Source organism: Lissotriton vulgaris, chromosome 9, assembly GCF_964263255.1.
Source record: "Lissotriton vulgaris chromosome 9, aLisVul1.2, whole genome shotgun sequence".
NCBI lineage: Eukaryota > Metazoa > Chordata > Amphibia > Caudata > Salamandridae > Lissotriton > Lissotriton vulgaris.
In genome coordinates this window covers 584,622,571-584,632,247 of record NC_141697.1, presented here as the reverse complement: position 1 = coordinate 584,632,247, position 9,677 = coordinate 584,622,571, and the positions used below count along the sequence as shown (strand labels likewise).

The following is a 9,677-nucleotide window of genomic DNA, read 5'->3' as shown; positions in this document are numbered from 1 at the left end:
AACATAATTGAGTTGTCAGAGGTACCCGTTAAACAAACCAGAAGTGACCAAATATGTACTTTTTGAGCTACTATCAAAGTGCCAGGTGATAGGAACTGTCAAATAATAATGTGAGCCAATTCATAGTGGAGAAGCTATAATGTGTATCTGCGGTAACAGAAACCAATACCTACCGCCTCAAGAGATAGATATACAGATATTATGCAAAATAATTGATTCCGTATATCTTTCCCAATATATCCACAGATACGGTATAACCATCCGTTCCCTGAAACCCCAGAAAAGAGAAGTCCTGAGGAAGGTGCCACAAAATCAACTGTACAGCACCGAAACGCGTCGACGCACTGTTTCTTTGTTTAAAAGAATCCAGTTAGGGCCGGGTAAAACTTTAGATGGGTATTTCATTCTTCCACTAAAGCTTTATAGTAATTGAATTGGGTCAGGCCATTGGATCTGGTTTAATTGAGTGGCAAAGATATCTGGTGAGCCACATATGCACTAAGGGTTTTTTTTGTAATTACATGTATTTTGCTGTATATTTTTTGTAAATATGTTGTAGTTATGTCTTCACTTTCCGCGTACCGTAATATCATGTATGTGTAACACTGTTGATTTTTATCCCTCCAAGGTACCTTTCACTTGGATTTTAAATTGTTTTGTGATAACTGTATGAATTTGCTTTGTTTTTATTACGTGATTGATTGTATTTTTTAATAAATATAGATTGTTAACGATCCTATTTCTTTGTGGAAAACTATTTTTACAATTGTTCAAATACCCTCTGCACTTTGTGACCTCTTTCCTCTTAAAATAGGAAAGGCCAATAGCTATCGGTCGACCAGTAGACCCCAGGGATCCCCCCGTTTGACTACCTATGTTAACGGACACTACAAAAACTGTTTCAGCTGAAAGACAACTTCCCAGCATGCTACCTCCAACCGATACTAGAACTGCCCACAAACCTTTGTATAACATAAGAAAAAATGTCCCGATTACAAAACAGCCTCCTAAGAGTCAACCCCCACTGGTCACTAAAATTTCCCCTAATCCCTTGTTAACAAACTACTCTGCTGCTAGAGCAGAGCCAAACAGAGCAGCACGTATAGACCTACCTCCGGAAGCCGCCCCCTTTGTGCTTGTTCTCTCAGGAGTACCAGTTCCCTCTTGTAGGAAACCCGAGAGTTATCAGGACCTATTACACAAGGTCACCTTCTGGTTAGCTAAAAATAGACCCCTGCCACCCAATAAGGATGGAGGTATCCTGAGTGTCAGAAGGGTGGGCTGGTTAGGGTCACTACCTAAGGACATTCCCGGGGACCTAATCCTTGTTAAATTTAGGAATAGGAACATCGTCCCCTATTTACGATCCTCCCAGCCCCACGAAGGTGACGGCCCCATCTCCATTTGGGATTTGTATGATTTTTATCCGTGTACCCCACACATCCCCCTACCAAGATCTACAGCAGCATACAATTATTTGCTAGAAAGGGGTGGTATTAGCTTACCAGCCCTCCATAGATTTGACTTATTTTATAAATACTGCAATGTTTGAGTAGTTTTATAAGGGTGAAGTTTACATTTTAATCCAGTCAGCAATGTAGGCTTTATGTAGTATGTTCCTAAATGAGGAAAAGGCTCATATAGGTTGGGCATATGTTTCTTTTAACTTGCATTATATGTATTTATGAAGAGCCAATAGCTGAGTGTCAAACATGTTAACCCATTTTTTCTGGGTAGCATTCCTGAATTGACTCTTTTTATCTGTATTAACATGGACATAAACGTCTTTCTATGTCATTTAATTGTTTTTAAACAAGATTCTTGAAAATTCTAACTGGTTGTATAAATTTGTATATATTAGTCGTGTGTTTTGTGTATGTATTTTATATGCTTGTCTTTTATGAAGGAAAACTTCGAAATACAGACGTTAAAAAAAAAAAAAGCAAAATAAAATGTTTTCAATCTCAGTACAAAGCATAGCTGTATCGATGTTATTGGCTCATGCAGCAATGCTGTGCCTCAGGTTAAGGAGATCTTACAGGATCAGTCAGCAGAGGATTAATGGGCACATGCATCAATGTAGGCAATTGCGATTCCACAATTATTAAATTTCATTTGGGTTGATGCATCCCAAATGCAAAAATATCGGTCGCAAAGGGGCAGATTCGACCGGTATTTTCAGTGATGTATGTGCCCCTATATAAATTTCAAAGATTAGGGTTTCAGACAGGTTTAATGATTATAATTTGATTCATCCCTGATGCCTTTAAGGTAAGCCATGTTTGCATTCTTCTAAAAATACCTAATGCTGACTTACACAACCTCAATCATTACAGAGATATCTAAGAGTTACCTTTTTGCAAAAATCTAAGAGAAATAAGTAACAGCTGAACTGGAGACATTCACAGTAGAAAATCAGCTACTGGAACTGCACCAATCTGGGTTTAGGTCACACTGCGGTGCAGAAACCTATTTGTTGACGATCACTGTTGACTCCTTATAGATCTTTGATGGGGGCACACACTGCTTGCTAGAACTCACTCACCCATCTGCATCCTTCAGAAGTTTATGTAAAATGATGGTAATTGAAAGCATAGCACTGCAATGGTTCAAAGCATACATGCCCAACAGAACTGTATGAATTAATACAGCTAATTCCTAGTTATGACCCACAGCAACTCCATTTGGAACACTACAAGAATCAATGCTGCCTCAATGTTGATTTAGAAGGGCAGATGTGGAATTTCACCAATACACGGATGATACACAGCTGTATCTCAAGATAGACAGTACTGACAACGTTGTCACTCTAGCCCAATGTCTATCCAACATCAGTGTGTGGATGGAACTTAACATGAACCCTCAAAAGACTGTGTTCCTCTCACTGTCTCTTCAGAAATCTAAGGTGTTCCTCCAGAACAGCGTGCTAAACTACAGGTTTTATGCATTTTCCCCAAATTACAAACTCAGCTAAATGTCTAAGATTTACATCGAAGGAATCACTAAAACAACCTGATTCTCATGAACACTGCTCCAAAGCTTCAGAATCTTTGTCCCAACTATAACACTAAAGCTACTGTTCAAGCTCTGGTAATGCCTTTCCTTGAATACAGTAACGATCTACTATCTAGGCTGCTTAAACCTTGCTTAGCCAGCCTTCAAGCTAGCTAACCCTAGGCTGCCACACTACTCATTTGATGAAAATTTGACGGACTCACTCCTGCTCTTACCTCCCTCAAATGGTTAACACTCAAATATTGTGACATCTGTAAAACATTCTGACACACATAGAATGCCATACACTTGAACTCTCCCTCTCAGTGCACACCAACATCGGCACTCTCTGGCAAAATTGGAACTTTAAGAAGCACATCAACACGATTTCTCATAACACTGCATTTAAATTTTTTTACACACAAACACACATTTTCAAGGAACCTGCTTCACATAAGACTTGCTCCCTCACTACCAAGTTGTAAATCTAAACTAAAAGAGTAGCTACTCAACTTGACTTAATCATCTCTCACTGACTGCTTAGACTGACCAGTTCATATCTTGCTGCAGTCGTCTTCCCTCATTACTTCTGCAATTGTCTTTAATGTTGTTAATGCAATTTGCATATATTTTACTAAATTATCTATGGTAGCTATTTCTTCCCCACCCACATGAGTCTGGCCTGACACCTTCACTCTTTCGTACTTTCACTGTTGTGAGAACTTAGCCTGGCATATGATGTCCACTAGTTCTAGTGGGCACCTTGCACCAGTCTAATCGACCCGTATTGATGGTGGTTGTAAAGTCAACCTTATAGAAAGCTATCCTAGTGGTAGCATGGACCAGCAGTCATTAGGCTAAGACTTCAGTAGGCGATGTTAAGCAAGTTGTTTTACCAATTATAATCTGTTGAGTACCAAATGAAAGCATTGTAACAAAAAAAGTTTTCCTTTCTGTGTAAATCACTATCTCTAGACTCAAGACTTTATAATGCAGTTTGGAATAGAACCTGAAGTATATACCTCAACACACAAATTGTAAAATATTTGTCTCGATTTTATTTTTTTTAAAACCGGCATTTAATGCCAAAGTGTCATGATTTTTTCATGCATATGGTACAAAATTCACAGTATATTTAAAAATTAACAAATTCACACAAAATACATAGTGTACATATCACAAAAATCAAATGCAATTAAAAAGCAGTCCTTTTGTCAACGCGTTTCGGTGTCTTGATCTTATTTTGTGAACACCTTCCTCAGGACAGGTTAATTTTTTATATATAAAAAACTTCAAAGACACCGAAACGCGTCGACAAAAGGACTGCTTTTTAAAATAAAATCGAGACAAATATTTTACAATTTGTGTGTTGAGGTATATACTTTAGGTTCTATTCCAAACTGCATAATAAGGTCTTGAGTCTAGAGATAGTGATTTACACAGAAAGGAAAACTTTTTTTGTTACATTGTTTGTACTTCCCAGTCCTTTCTGGTACAAGGGAAACTCTCTCTTTTTGAAAAGACCAAATGAAAGCACACCACACCACACAAGGTATATATCAAATATATATGTATTTATTCTAAACACAACCCCTCTGCACTGTTTATGAGGTCAGAGGTAAAAGTACAATACAAGTTACTCAATTAGGATACGATAAGTTGCACAGTATACGTTTCGCCCTAGGGGCCTCAAAAACCATATACTAAAATAGTGGTATAAGAACCACGTGAGAGTTAGAAAGCATGCCTGAGGCCTGTGGAATTGCTGGGGCTACTCTAAACAACCAAAGGTTAGCAAGTAGGAGACCCACGGGAGACCCGTGCAGTGTCTAAACAAAGACGCGGGTTACCATTGATTTTCTATGGGAGACTTTGTCTTCTATGGGAGACGAAGAAGTTACAATTATACAAGTTAAGGATATTTCCGATGAACTACGATGAAACCCTTTTATACTTAGACACTAGGATGGCCAATACCCTCGAGACTACCAGAGAATTTGTGTTACCTCACCCACGGAAGCCGGGTGCATAGGTGTCTTTTGATGTCAGGTGTCATCGTCGATTTCAAAGGAGAGCTGCAAAGAAGTGCTGCAGGCGACCAGAGGAAAAGTGTGCGGCTGGATCCAAGGATGGATTGAAGATCTGAAGAACCTGAAAGCAGAAGGGACAGAGTCTGGGTCACTTGCCAGTGACCAGGATGGAACCGGGAAGGAACCAGGCGATGTCGGGTGATTTCAGGTGAAAAGGTGAAGCTTGTCTCTTCAGCCACGAGGTCCAGGAGGTGTCGACGACAACCAGGAGCTGGATTTGAGCTGTCCCACAAGGGATCTAGTTTACTGCGGTGTCGATATCAGGATTGGACCCAACAAGCCTTAGCAAACGTAATCCACGCAGGATTTTGAGATTGGCTTCGGTGCAGACCAGCAAGGTCTATGGCGCTTCTCCTTTGTAGGGAAGCTGGAGCAAGCCCGGAGCAACCAGGAAAGCAAGTTAGATTCAAAATGAAGTCTTCCAGGGGCTCACTAGCCAACGGACTAGGAACCGGGAAGACGTGTCGAGCTGAAATGCAAGAGCGGGCCCCACGGGACACTCGTGGAGTGTGGGGGCCTGAGCTTCGGTGCAAATGGTGCTCGGGGCTGGGGCTTCTTGTATCCCAATGCACAACTGCGAGATACCTCTGGAGTCGATGCAGTTAGCAAAATGCAGGATGTTCAGGAGTTCCGGTCCCATGTCTCTCGTGTCCGCCACGGGTCTCAGCTTAGCTGAGAACGTCGAGCAGCGTCAGAGATGTCTGGAAGTCCATGTCCTGTGTCACAGAGTCTTCGGGATCTGGCGGGAGCCTCAAAAATGCAGACCGGCAAAGTTGCTGTTGGTGCCTGTTTGAACAGGGTGGTTACTTCTTGACCACAAGGGAGATGTCTTCTGTCTTCCAGTTGAAATGAAATGTCGAAGGTCCAGGATTTGTGTTTCAAAGTTTCATCCAGGGTAATCTAAAGTCCTAGGGACACAGCTCCTATACTTATACTACGTTTAGGGGTTGGACTACCTGTAAGGTCCCTCCTATGGGTGGACCTGGGAAGGGGGTGGTTACACCCCTTTCCCTTTGTCCAGTTTCGCACCAGAGCTGGGGCAGAGTTCCCCAGCAACTGGTTTGAACTGGGAAATGCATGGAGCACCTAGTGTGCCCCAGGCAGTGTCTGGAAAGCATTCACTGAATGCAGCCCTCCCTGCCCCAATACACAAAAGCCTGCCTTGGACAGGAAACCTATTGCCCAAGCCTCCCCTGCCGGAGTTTAGTCCAGCGGAAAAGGAACGAAAACGCTAGTGAGAGAAGGGAAGCCGTTTTTTACACAAGCCGGGGATCAAATCTTGAGGTTTCGCGCAGCGGATGCTGCGAAGGAGGACAGACGGAGTGATTGAACAAACATAGGCATAGTGCTGCCGACGCTGCTAACAACGGGGACAGCCGTTGGTTTCACGGAGCCACGTCTGTCGATTGAAACTAGACCCATTTTCTGAGCGGCTCCTTCTCTGCATGACGTATGGAATGATATGGTTACACACAGACTTTGATCATTTTCTGGATGACTGAAGAAAGTTGTTGGTCCTGAGGAGAACCCTTTAACAGTTTGGGGTTCGAAACGCGTCGACCGACCCGGTCCCGGGTCACTTAAAATCTAGTATTGTAAATAGGAAAGCAATCAGTCTCATATTAGGTTGAAAGAATACACAAACAATTGGATTTGTCTATTTAATTTTGTGTTTTGGCTATTAGTGAAACTGGGACCATAGTGTGTAGGATGGCTGTTGTTTGGATGAATGTGAAATGATTGTTTTTTGGCCAATTGTGTGGTATGAATGATGTAAGTTGAAATTATTGATATTTGAAATACATTGTATATATATTTTTGTATTGTTTTATGTATGTTCTTTTGTACTGTGATGCACAACAAATCATTTTTGTCTAAAAATAAATGAAGACTTAAAGTTTATATAAAATTTATGTGCAATTTGTAAAGCAAAGTTTCCTGTTATGTTCATGAAAATCGACCAGAAATAGTGATAGGAGTCAGTCTCAGCATTGGCACTTGTGTTGTTCTATTGTCATTGGGCTCAGCCTTGCTGAGTTAGAGCCAAGACCCATCATTGTTACTTAGTCTTTAGTCCAGCAGCAGGAGGTCAGACTCGTGTCTGTGGCAGCCGCATCCATTTTGTGATGCTGAGGCTCTGTTTAACTTTAACCGGGTAAACCAGTAACTACATGTTTTCTCCCTGTAGTAGGGTAGAACGCTACCCCCGCCGCCAGGACTGGCGGGGGGGGGGGTATTATTCTAAAGTGTTTGACACCTTACACAACATGTTTTGATAAAGCCAAACCAAAGTTAGCATTAACCGCGAGGATTATAATGCACTTAAGAGTATATGGTATGGCTATATCATAGAATATCTATAAGGAGATGGTACCGAAAGCTGCAGAGGGGCTCAGCTCATGCTACTGCACCCTCTCACATAAAACCAAGCACTCTAACTCCAGGATGGTCGAGGTCTGCCTTAGGAGTGGCTTATAGGTGTATATGTCTATATGTATATATAGATATAGGTATACTATATCTAAGTAAGGGGTGATTACACCACCTTACCCAGGCTGTGTGAACAGACCTGTGGTGTCAGTTTGGAAGGCAAACCAGGGGTGGCACAATACATGCTGCAGCCCCTGGTAGGCCTAGGGTGCACCTATGCCCTGGGTACCTAGGGTACACTATACAGGGGCTCACAAGGGTGACCCAGTAACCAATCTGGTACCTAAAGTACATGGTATCAATTTAGAGAGAGAATAGCTAGGCTGTGTGCCTGATTAGCAGGGCCACAGCCAGACTAAAGTCGAAAAACCAGAGAATCACAGCAATAAGTGGGGGTAACCATAGGAAGCAGACCCTACTCTCCTACAACTGTCAGCCATATATGCCCCGGTTGTTAATGTATATTGTATTTACATATTTTCCTTTGTACTAATGTTGACTATGCAGTACTCTTTAGTTCATATTCAAATGTACTTTTTAAATTGATAACGGTGCTATTCAACTGGGGTTTATCAGCACTAACTGAAAACCAATTACATTTGAATAATGGCATGTGTTCAGCCCACACTGTCCTCACAACTTGTCTTTGCAAATTTCCACATGGAAGCCTGAACAATTGTGTTGTAATCCACAATCTGTTTTATTAACTATATATTTATATTTTATAATCACCCACCTGTGTAAACCTTTCCCTTGTCCTTTTGTTCCCCCTGCACTTTCCCCAACTTGGTGCATACCACCATTCCATTGTCCATTGGTGAGGCAGTTGAGGCTGTTGTTATTGAGGCGCTGACTGAACAGCTAGGTAATGTTGCTGAAGGCTGTCTTTGGATTTAATAAAAAAAAATGTTAATTCTTCTTTGTAACAAATAATGCTTTTCCATGTGTGTACAACTTAAATGTGCATAACGAACCTGGCAGGTCATGCATTATCTTTTATCTTCCTAAAAATGGACAAAAAGAGTATCACTGGGTTAGATAATATTAATACCTTTCATATGCAACACAATGGAACGTCAACATTGTGTTGAAAGCACCAGCTAAACAAGTTATTGTTTGCTCAAGTATTCTTATGAAGAAAAGGAAAAGAATGTGCCTACGAAAAAGGAGAATTGCACTGAGTACCGATATTTACTTTCCTCTGGAGTGATTTCCTAGCCAGGTACAGAGTCATATATAAAGTAATCTGGTGAGATTATTTTGAAGTTCCACGTGCATTTACTAAGGAATGCAAGCATGTGCTATAAAATAAACTGAATATTATATGTATGAGTTTTTATTAACCAGAATATTTTAGTTTACAGCAAGAATTCAGTCAGTCAGAGATACACATCACACAAACACACGCCAACATTTCATATTCGATGAAAGGACTACCACATCCCATTTTTTGAATCCAAAATGATGATATATTGTGTTTTCTCCGGCGGAGAAACATAAATCTCTGCTTACAACTTCCTTCTACTCCAACACGTCAATGAAGCGTTTGTTTGCACTGTTGTCATATACTTCCTTAGTCCCTCTTCTGTGTTGTTGTCTGTTATGGCCACAGTCCTTCTACTCTTTCTGAGGATTCGTACTGAGAATGGCTGCGCCCGGTGACAGTGGTTGTGTAACCCGTTGACATGAGTGTACCTTTCAGGGTAAGGGCACTTTAACACTCTTTCTTTACACAGCAAACTCAGGGACATTAGTGACTCAGAGTGTCATTGTAATGACCGTAGCTGCACAGCTTTCTAGTTTTGTGCCGAACCTCACTTCACAATAGTTTACACACCGGCTGAGATATCGGTAGTACGGGAGCTGTGATCATTTTCAGGCAGCTCCCACTAGTTGTATGAGCTGCGCATATTTTTCAGGCAACTCTCACTAGTTTCAGTAGAAGTAGCCTTTAATAATTGTCCCCCGTTTACTAACCCTGTCACACAAAACCGACAGGATAGTCAATTAATGTTTCCGGGCTTCCCTTACAGCGGCACTAAGCCATTTGAAATGGTGCCTGCTAGAGGGCTCCCATACTTTTTGGTTACTGTAGAACACGTTAGTATTTTCGAAAACAAGAAATGATATGTTCAACTTAGACATTTTTAAGTCTCTCCTACA

At 41.3% G+C, this 9,677-nt stretch overlaps 1 protein-coding gene across 1 annotated transcript in view; it reads left to right on the top strand.

Annotated features, from left to right (window-relative positions):
• Positions 1–9,127: 9,127 nt before the first annotated feature.
• The window catches only part of DNAJC4 (DnaJ heat shock protein family (Hsp40) member C4), a 493,550-nt gene continuing 493,000 nt past the window's right edge, over positions 9,128–9,677 (top strand). The window contains exon 1 of the mRNA XM_086938148.1: positions 9,128–9,217. The gene's annotated coding sequence lies outside the window, so the exon portion shown is untranslated. The remainder of the gene's footprint in view (positions 9,218–9,677) is intronic.